This window comes from Cherax quadricarinatus, chromosome 56 (assembly GCF_038502225.1).
Source record: "Cherax quadricarinatus isolate ZL_2023a chromosome 56, ASM3850222v1, whole genome shotgun sequence".
In the NCBI taxonomy this organism is placed as follows: domain Eukaryota; kingdom Metazoa; phylum Arthropoda; class Malacostraca; order Decapoda; family Parastacidae; genus Cherax; species Cherax quadricarinatus.
The window spans coordinates 4219724-4241388 of NC_091347.1; positions in this window are offsets into that span (position 1 = coordinate 4219724).

Genomic DNA, 21665 nt, shown 5'->3' on the forward strand with positions numbered 1-21665 from the left:
ATGCATCAAACCAGTCGCCATGACACGGCTTCTGACGTTATCAAAACAATACTTCCTATTGTTAATCTTAGACAAACAGGTAAAAGGACACAAATGCAACTAATGTGACATTTTATTGTGGCAACGTTTCGCTCTCCAGGAGCTTTCTCAGGCCATTACAAACAATACATGGACACAGAGGGTATATATATATAGATATTAAAAAAGTTGGCTTTGAGGTGTAGTACAAGTAGAGGTAGTAGTAGCAGTTATACATGTGATGGAAATCTCAGCTGGTACACGAGAAAGAAAGGTTAGTCTTGGAGGACTGCATGTCAAAATGTCTTTCCTGAAGTGTTTGGGAAGCCTACAAGTGGATGGGGTATCAGCAGGATAGGCAACCTGAAAAAAACCGTTGCCAAAGTACGTGCAGTCACTGACATATTCAACGTGTTTTCGTTGAGTGAAATGGCGTGTCGCTGTCTTGAAGATGACCATCACGAGTGGTAGTAGTTTCAATCTTCTTAAATGACCTTAGGGTCTGAAGGATACATCTTGCCAGTTTCATAATTTTATCAAAAAGTGCACGATCATTCCACATGTCTGCCCGACCGTATTATGAATGGAAGTAGCAGGTGGTGAGTATACTTATGAATGGAAGCAGCGTGATACATACACCTGAGTACATAAAGTAAGATTATATAGGAGCAACTACCTGTGTGTAAAATAAAGATCTACTGTATTCTGTATTGTATGTGTGACACGATGGTAAATAAATGTATATTTATATCCTTCTGAGTTTTATTACTACACCATGCTAAGACTGTATGAAAACCATTTGCAAAAAATACAGCTTTACATATAAAAATATATATGTAAACCTAAGTCTATCGGACTGCTTTAAGGTTAGACAAATTATCTGGCCTCAGAAACTCAAAGAATAATGAAAGAGAACTTCTCCACCCCAGACACCAACACGAATTTGGATTTTTATCATCAAATATTAAATATGAGGGAATGCTAAGCTATAACACTATACTCTCTCTTTCTCTTTCTCTCTCTCACACAAACTTCCTTAATAAGGAATCGTTCATGACCCTGTACACTGTGTACGTTAGGCCCATATTGGAGCATGCAGCACCAGTTTGAAACCCACACCTAGCCAAGAACGTAAGGAAACTAGAGAAAGTGCAAAGGCTTGCAACTAGACTGGTCCCGGAGCTAAGGAGTATGTCCTACGAGGAGAGGTTAAAGGAAATCGACCTGACGACACTGGAGGACAGGAGAGATAGGGGATATATGATAACGACATATAAAATACTGAGAGGAATCGACAAAGTGGACAGAGACAGGATGTTCCAGAGATGGGACCCGGAAACAAGGGGTCACAGTTGGAAGTTGATGACTCAAATGAATCACAGGGATGTTAGGAAGTATTTCTTCAGTCACAGAGTTGTCAGGAAGTGGAATAGTCTAGCAAGTGAGGTAGTGGAACCATACACAGCTTTAAGACGAGGTATGATAAAGCTCATGGAGCAGGGAGAGAGAGGACCTAGTAGCACTCAGTGAAGAGGCGGGGCCAGGAGCTGAGTATCGACCCCTGCAACCACAATTAGGTGAGTACACACACATGCACAAACACACACGCGCCCGCGTGCAAACGTTTACTGCAACAAATGTGCGTCTGGCAACTCTAAGACTAGCTTTCCGACACCAAATCAAGGTGTCATTCACTATACTACATACGGCATACGTCAGGCATTATGTAACCTACACCTTGTCAAACATGCCAACCAGTCAAGGAGATAAGGGGCATGTGTTATGAGCAGAGATTAAAAGAGCTAAACCTGATGACATTAGGGAAAATAAAGACAAGCACAGATTATTCGAGATAGGGGCAGCAAGAACACGAGGATACAACTGGAAATTCAAAACACAGATGAGCCATAACGTTGTTAGGGAGGTATTTCTTTCACTTCAGGGTATTCAGGAAGTGGAACGACTTGAACAGTGGAGAGTCAAGATCCATACATATCTTTATGAAGAGGTATGACCAGGATCTCGAAAGCAAGAGAGGGAGCCTAGTAACAGCCAGAGAGGTGGGACCAGGAGCAGACACTTACTGGTAATGGGGGATTTCAACCACAGGAAGATTGACTGGGAAAACCTGGAGCCACATGCGGGTCCCGAAACATGGAGAGCCAAGATGATGGATGTGGTACTTGAAAACCTCATGCATCAACATGTCAGGGACACAACCAGAGAGGGGAGGATGAGCCAGCAAGACTGGATCTTGTGTTCACCCTGAGCAGTTCAGACATTGAGGACATCACTTACGAGAGGCCCCTTGGAGCTAGCGATCACGTGGTTCTGAGTTTTGATTATATAGTAGAGTTACAAGTGGAGAAGGTAACAGGAACTGAAGGGGATAGGCCAAACTATAAAAGGGGGGACTACACAGGTATGAGAAACTTCCTGCAGGAGGTTCAGTGGGACAGAGAAATGGTAGGAAAATCAGTAAACGAGATGATAGAATATGTGGCAACAAAGTGCAAGGAGGCAGAGGAAAGGTTTGTTCCCAAGGGAAACAGAAATAATAGGAAGACCAAAACGAGTCCTTGGTTTACCCGAAGGTGTAGGGAGGCAAAAACTAAGTGCATCAGAGAATGGAAAAGGTACAGGAGGCATAGGATCCAGGAAAACAAGATTAGTAGAAGAGCCAGAAATGAGTATGCACAGATAAGGAGGGAGGCCCAGCGACAGTATGAAAACGACATAGCATCGAAAGTCAAATCTGACCCGAAACTGCTGTATAGCCACATTAGGAGGAAGACAACAGTCAAGGACCAGGTGATAAGGCTGAGGAAAGAAGGTGGAGAACTCACAAGAAACGATCAAGAGGTATGTGAGGAGCTCAACACGAGATTTAAGGAAGTATTTACAGTAGAGACAGGAAGGACTCTGGGGGGACAGACCAGATGGGGACACCAGCAAGGAATACACCAACAAGTGTTGGACGACATACATACAGATGAGGAGGAGCTGAAGAAACTGCTAAGGGACATCGATACCTCAAAGGCAATGGGACTGGACAACTTCTTCCCGTGGGTCCTTAGAGAGGGAGCAGATATGTTGTGCGTGCCATTTACCACAATCTTCAACACATCCCTGGAAACTGGGCAACTACCTGAGGTATGGAAGACGGCAAATGTAGTTCCCATTTTTAAAAAAGGAGACAGAAAAGAGGCACTAAACTATAGACCTGTGTCATTGACGTGTATAGTATGCAAAGTTATGGAGAAGATTATCAGGAGGAGAGTGGTGGAGCACCTGGAACGGAACAAGAGTATAAATGCCAACCAGCACGGATTCACGGAAGGCAAATCCTGTGTCACAAACCTTCTGGAGTTTTATGATAAAATAACAGAAGACACGAGAGAGAGGGGTGGGTTGATTGCATCTTCTTGGACTGCAAGAAGGCCTTTGACACAGTTCCTCACAAGAGATTAGTGCAGAAGCTAGAGCATCAGGCGCATATAACAGGAAGGGCACTGCAATGGATCAGAGAATACCTGACAGGGAGGCAACAACGAGTCATGGTACGTAATGATGTATCACAGTGGGCACCTGTGACGAGCGGGGTCCCACAGGGGTCGGTCCTAGGACCAGTGCTATTTTTGGTATATGTGAACGACATGATGGAAGGGTTAGACTCAGAAGTGTCCCTGTTTGCAGATGATGTGAAGTTAATGAGGAGAATTAAATCAGATGAGGACCAGGCAGGACTTCAAAGAGACCTGGACAGACTGGACACCTGGTCCAGCAAATGGCTTCTCGAATTTAATCCTGCCAAATGCAAAGTCATGAAGATAGGGGAAGGGCACAGAAGACCACAGACAGAGTATAGGCTAGGTGGCCAAAGACTGCAAACCTCACTCAAGGAGAAAGATCTTGGGGTGAGTATAACACCGAGCATGTCTCCGGAAGCACACATCAATCAGATAACTGCTGCAGCATATGGGCGCCTGGCAAACCTGGGAACAGCATTCCGATACCTTAGTAAGGAATTGTTCAAGACACTGTACACCGTGTATGTCAGGTCCATACTGCAGTATGCAGCACCTGTTTGGAACCCGCACTTGATAAAGCACGTCAAGAAACTAGAGAAAGTACAAAGGTTTGCGACAAGGTTAGTTCCAGAGCTAAGGGGAATGTCCTTTGAAGAAAGATTAAGGGAAATCGGCCTGACGACACTGGAGGACAGGAGGGTCAGGGGAGACATGATAACGACATATAAAATACTGCGTGGAATAGACAAGGTGGACAAAGACAGGATGTTCCAGGGAGGGGACACAGAAACAAGGGGTCACAATTGGAAGTTGAAGACACAAATGAGTCAGAGAGATATTAGGAAGTATTTCTTCAGTCATAGAGTTGTCAGGCAGTGGAATAGCCTAGAAAATGACGTAGTGGAGGCAGGAACCATACACAGTTTTAAGACGAGGTTTGATAAAGCTCATGGAGCGGGGAGAGAGAGGGCCCAGTAGCAACCGGTGAAGAGGCGGGGCCAGGAGCTAAGACTCGACCCCTGCAACCACAAATAGGTGAGTACAAATAGGTGAGTACAAAGAGCTGGAGCTCACTGCAAGTCAAATAGGCACCTGCAGGCCTTATTCCTGGGTTCAGTTGTGCATGTTATAGAAATGACAGCATGACTTGTGTCCAAGGGTTTAAAATTAGTTGGAACCAAGAGTCAGAGCTTGTATTCAAATAGGTTTTTGCAAATTGGTAATTACAGTGGTACCCCGAGTTTCGGACAAATCCCAACTCAAACAATTGTATAAGTGTATTATTGTAAGTGCTTTTGTAAGTGCATTTTTGGGGATCTGAAACGGACTAATCTAATTTACGTTATTCCTTATGGGAACAAATTCATTTGGGAACGGCACTCAAACAGCCTTCTGGAACAAATTATGGCCGAAACTCGGGGTACCACTGTACTTGAAAAGTAGAAGCAGAGATGATAGATGTACTGTAGCAGGAGGTACAGTAAGTGGTGGAGTACCTCAAGAATCTGTTGGACCCCACATTATTCCTGGTGTACAGCATATAGTATAAGACCTGGTTACAGGAATTTTCCTACATAGGTTTATTTACAGATGGTGCAGAAATAATAAGAATATTATACATTAAAGAGGATGAAAGTATCCTCAGGAAGACTTGACAGACTGATACAGTTAATACTTAAAGTTACAAAAGCAATTCCATATTATTGGTAAAGTTGTAGGCTTTTTTCACTAAAGAGGATTTTGACACTCCGAGAAGTATTGCTCTGAAGTGGAATCTGGAGCAAACAATTTTATCAGCTGTATAAAGTACTACAGGTAAAACCAGTCAGAGATGCATTACAGATTACTCAAGTACCCCAATGCCAGTATCAACTAACTGACAACTCTGCATCAACATCAACACAAGAACCACAGCCACTCACCTCAGCCCATTAAGGCCACATCAAAACACACACACACACACACACACACACACACACACAACATAAAACACACACATAAAACACACACACTTAAAACACACACACTTAAAACACACACACGCACATAACTTACATAAAACACACACACACGCACACATAAAACAACACACATAAAACACGCACGTGGATAAAACACACACACAAACACATACACATACACACACACATAAAACACACACACACACACACTAAAACAGAAAACACAGAAAATACACAAAACACACACAAAACACAAAACACACACAAACAAAACACAAAACACACACAAGAAACACACACATGAAACACACAGAAAACACACACACGCACACATACACATACACTTCACACACACACACTTCACACACACATTCACACACACTTCACACACACACCACACACACACACACACACACTTCACACACACACACACTTCACACACACACACACACTTCATACACACACACACACACACACACACACACACACAAAACACACATACACATACACTTCACACACACTTCACACACACACTTCACACACACACTTCACACACACACACACACACACACACACTTCACACACACATTCACACACACACACTTCACACTTCACACACACACCTCACACACACACACACACACACACACACACACACGCACACACACTTCACACACACACACACAACACACCCTCAGCGCGCGCACAACACACACACACACAGGCCTAGTGTCAATCGGGGCCAGGAGCTGAGTATCGACCCCTGCAACCACAATTGAGTACACACACACACACACACACACCAGGCCTAGTGTCTAATCGACATGTGCCTAGGACAAAATGGTAACACAGACACACACACACACACACACACACACACACACGCATGCACATACAACAGGCTTAGTGTCTAATCGACATGTGCCTAGGACCAAATGGTAACTAACACACACACACACACACACACACACACACACACACACACACACACGCACACACACACACTTCTTTTTCGGGTCACCCTCCCACCGAGGGAGGGTGACCCGAAAAAGAAGAAATACTATCATCACACACTCCACTGTCTTGCCAAAGGTGCGCCGATACTACGTTCAAATACTGCAACATATCAACACCCCTCCTTCAGAGGGTAGGCACAATACTTCTCACCTCCAGTACTGAAGTCCGGCTAACTGGTTTCCATGAATCCCTTCATAAATGTTACAGTGCTCACACTCCAACAGCACGTCAAATCTTAAAAACCATTTGTCTCTACTCGCCCTTATTTAACACGCTCACGCACGCTTGCTGGAAGTCCCTAGCACACAAAACATCTTTTACTCCCTCCAACCTTTCCTAAGACAACCCCTACCCCTACTCAGTCCTTTTTGTTTGTTTAACACAAGCTCGCCTAAGGCATCGACTCAATCATGCTCCCGGAGGCCTGAGAAAAAATCCACAATCAAAATTAGTAATCTCTCTCTCTCTTAACTGAGACATCTTCCTTCTTGAAATTGCATCTCATCATTTAGGTGTGTCAAGCAGGAACCTCTTAAGATAATATGAACCTCACGTCAAAGCTTGGAAGTCAACATTCTTACGTCATTGTTGATTCCTGAACTATGAAGACAGTCTCAGAGAGATGAAGCTTCCATTGTGAGAGAACACAGCACCAAGATGAGACATGTTTACGACATTCAAGGTACTAGGAGGCATCTGAACACAGAAAGACAAGCTATTTGCTGAAAATCAGACCTTGACAAGGGGGATATAAAAATTTAGAAAAAATAGAGACAAAATCATAAATTAGTAATTATTATTATTCTTGCACTTATGAGAAGCGATAAACCTGTAGAAGTCAAACAATGTCTAGAGAATGCGAGAGAAATTAAGTTTGATCCAGGAAACAGGAAGGTTGCTTCAATTTCTTGAATCAAGAGAACTTCATTAACATCCGTATTATCACTTATATTAAGTGAGAGAACATCCAGTCTGTTGGACGCAAGTGTTGTCACAACACCAGTCTGTTGGACGCAAGTGTTGTCACAACACCAGTCTGTTGGACGCAAGTGTTGTCACAACACCAGTCTGTTGGACGCAAGTGTTGTCACAACACCAGTCTGTTGGATGCAAGTGTTGTCACAACACCAGTCTGTTGGACGCAAGTGTTGTCACAACACCAGTCTGTTGGACGCAAGTGTTGTCACAACACCAGTCTGTTGGACGCAAGTGTTGTCACAACACCAGTCTGTTGGACGCAAGTGTTGTCACAACACCAGTCTGTTGGACGCAAGTGTTGTCACAACACCAGTCTGTTGGACGTAAGTGTTGTCACAACATCAGTCTACTGGATACAAGTGTCGTCACAACACCAGTCTACTGGATGCAAGTGTCGTCACAACACCAGTCTACTGGATGCAAGTGTCGTCACAACACCAGTCTACTGGATGCAAGTGTCGTCACAACACCAGTCTACTGGATGCAAGTGTCGTCACAACACCAGTCTACTGGATGCAAGTGTCGTCACAACACCAGTCTACTGGATGCAAGTGTTGTCACAACACCAGTCTGTTGGATGCAAGAGTTGTCACAACACCAGTCTACTGGATGCAAGTGTTGTCACAACACAACTCTGTTGGATGCAAGACTTGTCACAACACCAGTCTACTGGACGCAAGTGTTGTCACAACACCAGTCTGTTGGATACAAGAGTTGTCACAACACCAGTCTACTGGACGCAAGTGTTGTCACAACACCAGTCTGTTGGATGCAAGAGTTGTCACAACACCAGTCTACTGGATGCAAGTGTCGTCACACCACCAGTCTACTGGATGCAAGTGTCGTCACAACACCAGTCTACTGGATGCAAGTGTCGTCACAACACCAGTCTACTGGATGCAAGTGTCGTCACAACACCAGTCTACTGGATGCAAGTGTCGTCACAACACCAGTCTGTTGGACGCAAGTGTTGTCACAACACCAGTCTGTTGGACGCAAGTGTTGTCACAACACCAGTCTGTTGGACGCAAGTATTGTCACAACACCAGTCTGTTGGACGCAAGTGTTGTCACAACACCAGTCTGTTGGACGCAAGTGTTGTCACAACACCAGTCTGTTGGACGCAAGTGTTGTCACAACACCAGTCTGTTGGATGCAAGTGTTGTCACAACACCAGTCTGTTGGATGCAAGAGTTGTCACAACACCAGTCTGTTGGATGCAAGAGTTGTCACAACACCAGTCTGTTGGATGCAAGAGTTGTCACAACACCAGTCTACTGGATGCAAGTGTTGTCACAACACAAGTCTGTTGGATGCAAGAGTTGTCACAACACCAATCTACTGGACGCAAGTGTTGTCACAACACAAGTCTGTTGGATGCAAGAGTTGTCACAACACCAGTCTACTGGATGCAAGTGTTGTCACAACACAAGTCTGTTGGATGCAAGAGTTGTCACAACACCAGTCTACTGGATGCAAGAGTTGTCACAACACCAGTCTACTGGATGCAAGTGTCGTCACAACACCAGTCTACTGGATGCAAGTGTTGTCACACCACCAGTCTACTGGATGCAAGTGTCGTCACAACACCAGTCTACTGGATGCAAGTGTCGTCACAACACCAGTCTACTGGATGCAAGTGTCGTCACAACACCAGTCTACTGGATGCAAGTGTCGTCACAACACCAGTCTACTGGATGCAAGTGTCGTCACAACACCAGTCTACTGGATGCAAGTGTCGTCACAACACCAGTCTACTGGATGCAAGTGTCGTCACAACACCAGTCTACTGGATGCAAGTGTCGTCACAACACCAGTCTACTGGATGCAAGTGCTGTCACACCACCAGTCTACTGGATGCAAGTGTCGCCACAACACCAGTCTACTGGATGCAAGTGTTCTTACAACACCAGTCTACTGGATGCAAGTGTCGTCACAACACCAGTCTACTGGATGCAAGTGTCGTCACAAGACCAGTCTGTTGGACGCAAGTGTTGTCACAACACCAGTCTGTTATACGCAAGTATTGTCACAACACCAGTCTGTTGGACGCAAGTGTCGTCACAACACTAGTCTACTGGATGCAAGTGTCGTCACAACACGAGTCTACTGGATGCAAGTGTCGTCCCAACACCAGTCTACTGGATGCAAGTGTCGTCACAACACCAGTCTGTTGGACGCAAGTGTTGTCACAACACCAGTCTGTTGGACGCAAGTATTGTCACAACACCAGTCTGTTGGACGCAAGTGTTGTCACAACACCAGTCTACTGGATGCAAGTGTTCTTACAACACCAGTCTACTGGATGCAAGTGTCGTCACAACACCAGTCTACTGGATGCAAGTGTCGTCACAACACCAGTCTACCGGACGCAAGTGTTGTCACAACACCAGTCTGTTGGACGCAAGTGTTGTCACAACACCAGTCTACTGGATGCAAGTGTTGTCACAACACCAGTCTACTGGATGCAAGTGTTGTCACAACACCAGTCTACTGGATGCAAGTGTTGTCACAACACCAGTCTACTGGATGCAAGTGTCGTCACAATACTAGTTTGATATGCATATTTGTGAGAGTGCATCAGACCGTGTTTTTTAGTCAGAAATACTGGTGCAATACTGGAATCCTGGGATACCGGCATTGATAACATTAGTGAAAAAGAGATGCAATTAAACGTATCAATATGTTATTATTGCTCAACTGGATTATTGCAACTGAGGCAGTTACACTTCACAATACCAGCACCCCGGGTTCAAGTATTGTACCAGTATATCTGAATGAAAAACACGGCCAAATACATCCACACACACCCACACAAATCCACACACACACACACACACACACACACACACACACACACACACACACACACACACACACACACACAAATACTCATAGATATACTTATCAGGAAGAAAACAACAGTGGGCAGACCAGGTAATCAGGCTGAAGAAGGTCGGGGAGCTCACAATGAACGACCAGGAAGTCTGTGAAGAGCTCAGCATGGGATTTAGGGAGGTATTCTCAGAGATAAAAAGGCTACCAGTCAACTGAAGCCGCAGAGTGCACCAGCAAGTGCTGCGCACACTGCACTGAGAAGACACTGGTATATGAATTAGATACTTCGAATGCGGTGGGACCAGATAATGACTCTTAATGGATCCTGAGAGCGAGGGAGCAGAGGCAGCAAGTGTGCCGCTAGCAACATCTTCAACAAGTCTATCGAAATTAGGCAACTGCCAGAGGTGTAGAAGACAGCAAAGGTAGTCCAGATTTTCAAAAAAAGGAAAGAAAGTCAGCGTTAAACTACAGACCAGAATCACTTTATATGTCATTGGCATACATAGCATGTCAAGTTATGGAGAATATTATCAGGGGAAGAGTGGTGGAATACCAAGTAGTGGGGTCATAAATAACAACCTGCACGGCTTCAGAAATGGAAAATCTATGTCACAAACCAACGAGAGTTCTACAAGGTAACAAAAGTAAGACAGGAGAGAGAGAGAGGGATGGGAAGATTGCATTTTTTTTTTTGACTGTAAGAAGACCTTTGACACAGTGCTGCACAAGAGACTAGTACAAAAGTAGAGGCGCAAACAAAAATAACAGGAAAATCAATACAATGAATCAAGACATACCCGACAGGAAGGAAACTACGAGCGGTTGCCCGTGACGACGTGTCGAAATGGTTGTATGTGGCAAGTGGTATTCCACGAAGATCAGTCCTAGAGCCGGTGCTGTTTCTTGCATATGTGAGTCCTAGACCCGGTGCTGTTTCTTGCATATGTGAGTCCTAGAGCCGGTGCTGTTTCTTGCATATGTGAGTCCTAGAGCCGGTGCTGTTTCTTGCATATTTGAGTCCTAGAGCCGGTGCTGTTTCTTGCATATGTTAGTCCTAGAGCCGGTGCTGTTTCTTGCATATGTGAGTCCTAGAGCCGGTGCTGTTTCTTGCATATGTGAGTCCTAGAGCCGGTGCTGTTTCTTGTATATGTGAGTCCTAGAGCCGGTGCTGTTTCTTGCATATGTGAGTCCTAGAGCCGGTGCTGTTTCTTGCATATGTGAGTCCTAGAGCCGGTGCTGTTTCTTGCATATGTGAGTCCTAGAGCCGGTGCTGTTTCTTGCATATGTGAGTCCTAGAGCCGGTGCTGTTTCTTGCATATGTGAGTCCTAGAGCCGGTGCTGTTTCTTGCATATGCGAGTCCTAGAGCCGGTGCTGTTTCTTGCATATGTGAGTCCTAGAGCCGGTGCTGTTTCTTGCATATGTGAGTCCTAGAGCCGGTGCTGTTTCTTGCATATGAGAGTCCTAGAGCCGGTGCTGTTTCTTGCATATGTGAGTCCTAGAGCCGGTGCTGTTTCTTGCATATGTGAGTCCTAGAGCCGGTGCTGTTTCTTGCATATGTGAGTCCTAGAGCCGGTGCTGTTTCTTGCATATGTGAGTCCTAGAGCCGGTGCTGTTTCTTGCATATGTGAGTCCTAGAGCCGGTGCTGTTTCTTGCATATGTGAGTCCTAGAGCCGGTGCTGTTTCTTGTATATGTGAGTCCTAGAGCCGGTGCTGTTTCTTGCATATGTGAGTCCTAGAGCCGGTGCTGTTTCTTGCATATGTGAGTCCTAGAGCCGGTGCTGTTTCTTGCATATGTGAGTCCTAGAGCCGGTGCTGTTTCTTGCATATGTGAGTCCTAGAGCCGGTGCTGTTTCTTGCATATTTGAGTCCTAGAGCCGGTGCTGTTTCTTGCATATGTGAGTCCTAGAGCCGGTGCTGTTTCTTGCATATGTGAGTCCTAGAGCCGGTGCTGTTTCTTGTATATGTGAGTCCTAGAGCCGGTGCTGTTTCTTGTATATGTGAGTCCTAGAGCCGGTGCTGTTTCTTGTATATGTGAGTCCTAGAGCCGGTGCTGTTTCTTGCATATGTGAGTCCTAGAGCCGGTGCTGTTTCTTGCATATGTGAGTCCTAGAGCCGGTGCTGTTTCTTGTATATGTGAGTCCTAGAGCCGGTGCTGTTTCTTGCATATGTGAGTCCTAGAGCCGGTGCTGTTTCTTGTATATGAGAGTCCTAGAGCCGGTGCTGTTTCTTGTATATGAGAGTCCTAGAGCCGGTGCTGTTTCTTGTATATGAGAGTCCTAGAGCCGGTGCTGTTTCTTGCATATGTGAGTCCTAGAGCCGGTGCTGTTTCTTTTATACTGAGTTCTAGAGCCGGTGCTGTTTCTTGCATATGTGAGTCCTAGAGCCGGTGCTGTTTCTTGCATATGTGAGTCCTAGAGCCGGTGCTGTTTCTTGTATATGTGAGTCCTAGAGCCGGTGCTGTTTCTTGCATATGTGAGTCCTAGAGCCGGTGCTGTTTCTTGTATATGTGAGTCCTAGAGCCGGTGCTGTTTCTTGTATATGAGAGTCCTAGAGCCGGTGCTGTTTCTTGTATATGTGAGTCCTAGAGCCGGTGCTGTTTCTTGTATATGAGAGTCCTAGAGCCGGTGCTGTTTCTTGTATATGTGAGTCCTAGAGCGGGTGCTGTTTCTTGCATATGTGAGTCCTAGAGCTGGTGCTGTTTCTTGTATATGTGAGTCCTAGAGCCGGTGCTGTTTCTTGCATATGTGAGTCCTAGAGCCGGTGCTGTTTCTTGCATATGTGAGTCCTAGAGCCGGTGCTGTTTCTTGTATATGTGAGTCCTAGAGCTGGTGCTGTTTCTTGTATATGAGAGTCTTAGAGCCGGTGCTGTTTCTTGTATACTGAGTCCTAGAGCCGGTGCTGTTTCTTGTATATGTGAGTCTTAGAGCCGGTGCTGTTTCTTGTATACTGAGTCCTAGAGCCGGTGCTGTTTCTTGCATATGTGAGTCCTAGAGCCGGTGCTGTTTCTTGTATATGTGAGTCCTAGAGCCGGTGCTGTTTCTTGTATATGCGAGTCCTAGAGCCGGTGCTGTTTCTTGTATATGTGAGTCCTAGAGCCGGTGCTGTTTCTTGTATATGCGAGTCCTAGAGCCGGTGCTGTTTCTTGTATATGTGAGTCCTAGAGCCGGTGCTGTTTCTTGTATATGAGAGTCCTAGAGCCGGTGCAGTTTCTTGTATATGTGAGTCTTAGAGCCGGTGCTGTTTCTTGTATACTGAGTCCTAGAGCCGGTGCTGTTTCTTGCATATGTGAGTCCTAGAGCCGGTGCTGTTTCTTGTATATGTGAGTCCTAGAGCCGGTGCTGTTTCTTGTATATGTGAGTCCTAGAGCCGGTGCTGTTTCTTGTATATGTGAGTCCTAGAGCCGGTGCTGTTTCTTGTATATGTGAGTCCTAGAGCCGGTGCTGTTTCTTGTATATGCGAGTCCTAGAGCCGGTGCTGTTTCTTGTATATGTGAGTCCTAGAGCCGGTGGTGTTTCTTGTATATGCGAGTCCTAGAGCCGGTGCTGTTTCTTGTATATGTGAGTCCTAGAGCCGGTGCTGTTTCTTGTATATGAGAGTCCTAGAGCCGGTGCTGTTTCTTGCATATGTGAGTCCTAGAGCCGGTGCTGTTTCTTGTATATGTGAGTCCTAGAGCCGGTGCTGTTTCTTGTATATGTGAGTCCTAGAGCCGGTGCTGTTTCTTGTATATGTGAGTCCTAGAGCCGGTGCTGTTTCTTGTATATGCGAGTCCTAGAGCCGGTGCTGTTTCTTGTATATGTGAGTCCTAGAGCCGGTGCTGTTTCTTGTATATGAGAGTCCTAGAGCCGGTGCTGTTTCTTGTATATGTGAGTCTTAGAGCCGGTGCTGTTTCTTGTATATGTGAGTCTTAGAGCCGGTGCTGTTTCTTGTATATGAGAGTCCTAGAGCCGGTGCTGTTTCTTGTATATGTGAGTCTTAGAGCCGGTGCTGTTTCTTGTATATGTGAGTCTTAGAGCCGGTGCTGTTTCCTGTATACGAGCCCTAGAGTCGGTGCTGTTTCTTGTATATGAGCCCTAGAGTCGGTGCTGTTTCTTGTATACGAGCCCTAGAGTCGGTGCTGTTTCTTGTATACGAGCCCTAGAGTCGGTGCTGTTTCTTGTATACGAGCCCTAGAGTCGGTGCTGTTTCTTGTATACGAGCCCTAGAGTCGGTGCTGTTTCTTGTATACGAGCCCTAGAGTCGGTGCTGTTTCTTGTATATATGAGTAACATGACAAGAGAGGATAGGGTCAGAGGAATCCCTGAAGAGAATTCAAGCGGACGATGACCAGGAAAGGCTACAAAGGGATCTAGATATCGACTACAGGTCTAGTCTGACAAGTGGCTTCCGGAGCTTAAACTCACCAAATGCAAAACCAGCTTGTGGAAAGACAAAGACCGCAAACGAAGTACAGACAGGCTCGGGGGCAAAGGCTGCAAACTTCACTCAAAGAGAACCCTGAAGTGCGTATCATACCGAATACATCTTCTGAGGCACACATCAACCAAATAACTGCTGCAGCAATGGACATCTGGCAAATTTAGGAATAGCTTTTCGACATCTATGGAAGGAGTCATTCACGACACTGTGCACGGTGAATGTCAGGTCCGTATTAGAGTATGCACCACCAGTATGGAACCCACACCTAGTCAAGCATATCTTTAAAGTGTGAGAAAGTACAGAGGTTTGCAGCAAGCCTAGTCTCGGAGCTGAGTGGTATGTCCTTTGAGGAGAGGTTAAGGGATCTCAAGCCTATGATATATGATACGAGGACAAGAGGACTAGGTGGATATGATAAAATATTGAGACACATTGACATTTGTAGATGAATGGTTCAGAGAACCGACATGTTGATAAATTAGACACATGTGCAACTCTTGGGAATCTTTATTGAGGAAACGCCACTGTGTGGCGAAACGTTTCCTCAATAAAGATTCCCAAGAGTTGCACACTGACATGGTGAACTGGGACAGAATGTTTCCGAAATTGGAATTAGCAATAAGAGAGCACAGCTGGAAGTTGAAAACTTGGATGAGCCATAAGGATGTTAAAAAGTATTTCTACAGCTTTAGAGTTGTCAAGAAGTTGAACAACATGGAGAGTGAAGTGGTAGAGGCATGTTTCATACATAGCTTTAAGAAGAGATATGACACAGCTCTTGAAGCCGGGAGAGTACTTAGTAGCGACCAGCAAAGAGGCGGGGCCAAGAGCTGTGAATCGACCCTTGCAACCATATATAGGTGAGTACACACACGCACACACTGTGTGATATCTGGTAATGTGGAGACAGAGACTGGGACGATGGTATTGGATACCACAGCAGAGTAAAAGATACGATGGCAGATGGCAGGGAAAAGGTGAAGTTATGTGCCAGCTAGAGAGGCTGTGTGTATGCAATTATATATATATATATATATATATATATATATATATATATATATATATATATATATATATTTCGTATCGAGTAGTTAAAATTTGTCAATTAACAAGAATTCATTTAAATTAAGTCCTTTCTAAAATTTTCTCTTACACGTATAAAGATATATTTTTATTTATGTTAATGTAAAAGATGTATTTTTATTATGTTAATGTAAAAATAATAATTTTGTACCCAAAGGGTCTTAGAAAACTTATCTAACCTTATTATAACAAGCGCAATTTAATTTAGCCTAATCAAATTAAATATATTTTGGACAAGTTTTCAATAATTAAAAAATAAACACAATGAAATATATTTTTTTTCGTTAGGTTCAGAATGATTTTTGCGAAATTACTGCGTACACAATTTTCGCTCGCCAAATTCGGCAAGAAGAGCGTTGCTATTTAAGCCAAAATCGCTTATATTACCTATTCGGTACTACACACACACGTCTCGTATCGTGGGTAATATATATATATATATATATATATATATATATATATATATATATATATATATATATATATATATATATATATATATATATATATATATATATATATGCACAATAAAATAACAGTAAACAGGTGAAATCACAATATACAGAACCACCACTGTGAAAGAATGGCAAAATTCCAAGCGCTTTCAGGAAGGCATATATAGGCAAGACTACAGGAAGGCATATATAGGCAAGACTACACCTCATAGTCGCGTCACAACACCCGACTCTGTGAAACACAACATATTCTCTACCCAAGCATTAAGATTTTTTACTTGTCTAATGCATCATTAAATTCTTCCCAAACTTTAATAATTATAAATGAATCCAATTTATTTAAACCAAAAGAAATATTCATATTTTCAAAACTGCTTTTTATGAAACATTACAATCCTGTCGACCATGGACTTGCTTGATACAACTTTCTCTGCCTATTGAAAATCAACTAAATGGTTAAAGTCTCTGACATAAATAAAAAGAGCATTAGAATCTTGTCCAGTTCTAATGCTATGTTGTTTTAATCTTAGTTCAAGACTTAAAAGTTTGACCATAATAAACTTACCTGGAGAGGGTTTCGGGGGTCAACGCCCCGGCGGGCCGGTCTGAGACCAAGCCTCATGGTGGATCAGGGTCTGATCAACCAGGCTGTTTCTGTTGGCCGCATGCAAGCTGGCGTACGAACCACAGCCCGGTTGGTCAGGTACTGACTTTAGGTGCCTGTCCAGTGCCTTCTTGAAGACAGCCAGGGGTCTATTGGTAATCCCCCTTATGTATGCTGGGAGGCAACTGAACAGTCTTGGGCCCCGGACACTTACTGTGTTGTCTCTCAGTGTACTCGTGACGCCCTGCTTTTCATCGAGGGAATGATGCATCTCCTGCCGAGTCTTTTGCTTTCATATGGAGTGATTTTCGTGTGCAGGTTTCGTACCAATCCCTCCAGGATCTTCCAAGTGAATATTATCATGTCTCTCTCTCGCCCGCGTTCGAGGGAATACAAATCAAGGACCTTCAATCGTTCCCAATAGTTTAGGTGCCTTATCGCACTTATCTGTGCAGTGAAAGTTCTTTGTACACTCTCCAGGTCTGCAATGTCGCCAGCCTTGAGGGGGACCGTTAGTGTACAACAGTATTCCACCCTAAAGACTACAAGCGATTTGAAGAGAATCATCATGGGCTTGGCGCCCCTGGTTTTGAAGGTTCTCATTATCCATCCTATCATTTTCCTAGCGGATGAGGTAGATACATTGTTGTGGTCTTTGAAGGCGAGATCCTCTGACATTATCACTCCCAGGTCCTTCACATTACTTTTCCGCTCTATTGTATGGTTAGAATTTTTGATGTACCCTGACACATTTTTAATTTCTTCAAGTTTTCCATATCTGAGTAGTTGAAATTTCTATTCGTTGAACTTCATATTGCTTTGAGTGGCCCATTCGAAGATTTGGTTTATGTCAGCTATGAGTCTCGCAGTGTCTTCGATGGAGGTCACTGCCATAGTGATCCGGGTGTCATCCACAAAGGAAGACACGGAGCTATGGCTTACATCTCTGTATGTCAGAAATGGGGATGAGGAATAGAATGGGAGTGAGTACTGTGCCTTGTGGAACAGAGCTTTTTACCATGGCTGCCTGGGACTTTACTCTGTTTACTATTACTCTTTGTGATCTATTTGTCAAGAAGTTGTAGATCCATCTACCAACTTTTCCCGTTATTCCATTATCCCGCATTTTGTGTGCTATTACACCATGGTCACACTTGTCGAAAGCTTTTGCAAAGTCTGTGTATACTACATCTGTATTTTGTTTATCCTCTACAGCATCCAGGACTGTTGCAACCCCTGAATGGGTTGCAATGATTATGTATATAATTATTACCTTTTCATATAATTTTATATTGCTTTTATTTGCGATAATAGCTAAATCGTAAATGTATTGCTTTATATTGTTATTTGACTTAGCTTCCTTTGGTTAGGTAGGATGTAATATATGTGCTCAGTTCAAGTCTTGATTGTCTAACTACTATAATTATCGCTCTTTGCTCGTTACTCTGCTGGCTTCTGTTTGTGCTGCAGCTGTCCATGGAGCTATCACGTGATCGAGGGGGGGTGTCCTCACCTCGCCTGAAGTATTCAGTCTGGTATAGACTCTCTTGGTGGTTGGACAGATTGTCTGTCTCATTATTCTTGTTAGTTCTGTAGAACTCTGTTCACAGAACATTGTATAGACTTAGTGATTTTCGACGTTGTACTGAGGTTGTGTGTCGCATAGACACTCTGAGTAACTCAGGTCCTGAGCTGTAGCTTCTGACCTAATTTGTACTGGTATCTGTGTATTATCACAGTCGGGGATTTTCTTATGCTGAACTTAGATTCAGTAGTATGGGAGTTTGGTGACTTTTGTGGAGGATCTGCTGATGGTCCCTACTTAGTGTCGTTATATTATCTCCTAGTCCTGACTGTGTCGCAGTTGCTTGTTATATTGCTATTGGGCTTAGCATTCTTTTTGTTGTTCAAGCAGACTGTTCTGATTGCCAGTTGGTCAAGAAGTTAGTTTATTTGAGGACTTTGTCAGTCACTTGTTTAAGTCTAGTCGAGTCTTGAGACATAGTGAACTACTTAGAGCACTTACACACATACACACTTACTTGTACATATTTGTAATATGTTATTAATGTTAATGTACCAGACGGTACTTAAGAATTATAAATGCGATATGTGCTTTCAGCACAATAATACTGTACTCGCGAGAAGTGATTGTTATTATTTTGATTATTAATTTAATTTAATTTGATAATATACCTCTAGACTTAATAAATTTATTAAATTATATTTTCTCTAGTTAGTAACCTACCAGTTGTAATCCTAAAGCACTAATAATTCATACTGAATTCTAATGGATAATTGGACAAGGATACTGACTAACTGTTACGAAAGCCCAGTAACAGGCTGGATGCTAGAAGGGCAGTCCTTTCTAGTATTCACTGGAGATCTCTAAGCTTTTAGAATCGCGTTTTTTGTAACAAATGGGGGCCTGTCCGGGATGCTCTTGATCCAAGGTGTTGGAGAAATTGTCCAGTTTGATATATTAGTAACTCTATGATCAAACAGTTTGAGTACTTTCCTAATCTGAAGACTTTGAGTTTAGTCTTGTACAACATACCAGGTGGATGTATGTACCTGGCTGAGTCTCTTGATCCAAGGAGATGGAACTACTGTTTATGAGTTCTAACTCTAAGATATCCAACACTAAAATTCCTATTAGGATTATAGTTTCCCATAATCACTCTCTCGTAGTACACTTATTTTCGTGATGTATGCCAAAGTGAAACAATTAATTGATACTCTGACTTTGTCTGAGTTAAGTACATTAAAACTTCAGACTTGTTGGCAAGTAGCTAAATATCTCTGTGAGGGAAAAGTTCAATAGATAGGAGTAGAGAGGGAGTATATAGTAACAATAGTTTCATTGCCGGCTACTTGTTAAGGTAGGGTAAGTCAAGCTCCCGCTATTCCCGCCTTTTTCCCCCACCCCGAAAGTGATAGTTTGACTGCCGGCTGCTTGTTAAGGTAGGGTTTGAAAATACCGCTACCCTCTGTGAATGGCCTGCTGACACCTGGGCTACCAGGTTAGGAATGTTATTTTCTGGTACAGCTTTGAATATCTATGCAACTTTGTCGCAGGATATCATATGTAATTATAACCTACTGAAGAAGGCAATCCTTAAAGCATATCAAAAAACCACTAATTCTTACAGGAAAGATTTCAGGTATGCCACCTTACAGCCTGGCCAGAACTTTCAGCAGTTACAGGTAACACTCTTTCATTTGTTCGACTTTTGGATAGAGAGTTCAGGAACTGATCACAGTTATGAATCTCTTAGAGACTTCATGGTTGCTGACCAGTTCCTGACAGCTCTTCCCCATCAGATACGAACATTCATCAGAGAACGTAACCTGATTAAAGCTGAGGAAGTTGCTGAGGCTGCTGACCTGTATGGTGAGGCTCACAATTCCTATAAAGACCTAAAGGGATCGAACCCTAAGGGCAAGGGTTCATCAGAACTTAAGAAATCAAAGCCTCTAGTGGAAAGTAAAATGACTTCTTTTATTCCTGTTTGTCATTTGTGTGGTGTTAAGGGACATAAACGTCCAGATTGTCCTTCTAAGAAGGTCCAAAAAGTTGGAAGATGTTTTGAAGACTAATGACCAAGCACCCTTCTGTTCAGGAACAGTTAATGGACAATGTATCTACCATTTTACGAGACACTGGATGCACATGTATAGTCATTTCTGATAAGCTGTTCCCTAATCTTAGAAAAACTCATTCCTCTGCTATACTTTCAGACTACTTGGGCCGTACAGACACTTTTCCTACCATCCGTTGTTACATTAGGTCTAAATGGTTCACAGGTTGGTCTGAAGCCGTACTAGCTCCCATCACTTCTTGCTCCGTACTAATAGGTAATGTAAAATGTGCCATTCTTCCTTCTGAGGTTGACCTTTCATCACCAAAGATGGACATAGGTGTTTCAGATCCTCTTTCTGTAGAGTCAGAGAAATCCCTCGAAAGTTCAGATGAGACAATGTCTCGTGAGATTCATGTGGGATTAAAAACCAGTGATGATACTCTCGAAAGCGAGGTAGTAGGATCACCGGTTCACGTGTTAGATGAAAGTGAAGATATCACCTCCGATACCATAAATGTCTTGACTAGGGCTCAGACCAAAGCCCAGGCTTCTCCTACTATCCATCCTTTGGTTTTCCCTGACTTTAAGCCTTTAGATATATCGAAGGACTCCTTTGTCAATTTCCAACGTAATTGCCCTTCCCTTCAGAATTGCCATAATGCCGCTAAACAAAATAAAGTTATCCAAAGGAAAAACTTTTCATATAAATTTGAATATATAAAAGGTATCTTGTACAAGTCAGTATTCAAATTAAATTCAGTGAGGTAGACTATTCCATCTTAGTTGTTCCAAGTCAATGCAGAGAGACTGTTCTTAAAATGGCTCATGACCTGCCAGTGGCCGGACATTTCTCGCATCGTAAAACCTTAAATAAAATTAGGGAAATCTATTTTTGGCCAAAAATGTCCTCAGATGTCACTACTTATTGTAGATCGTGTAAAGTTTGCCAACTGTCATCCTCCCGAGGTACCAGGCGAGTACCTATGGTCAAAATGCCAGTCTTTACGGTACCTTTTGAAAGAGTAGCTATTGACATCGTTGGTCCTTTATCTCCACTTTCATCTGGGGGACATAGATATATATTAACATTAGTTGATTATGCTTCGAGTTTCCCTGAAGCCATACCCTTAAAGACCATAACTACTACAGAGGTGGCTGAAGCCCTTTTGTCCATCT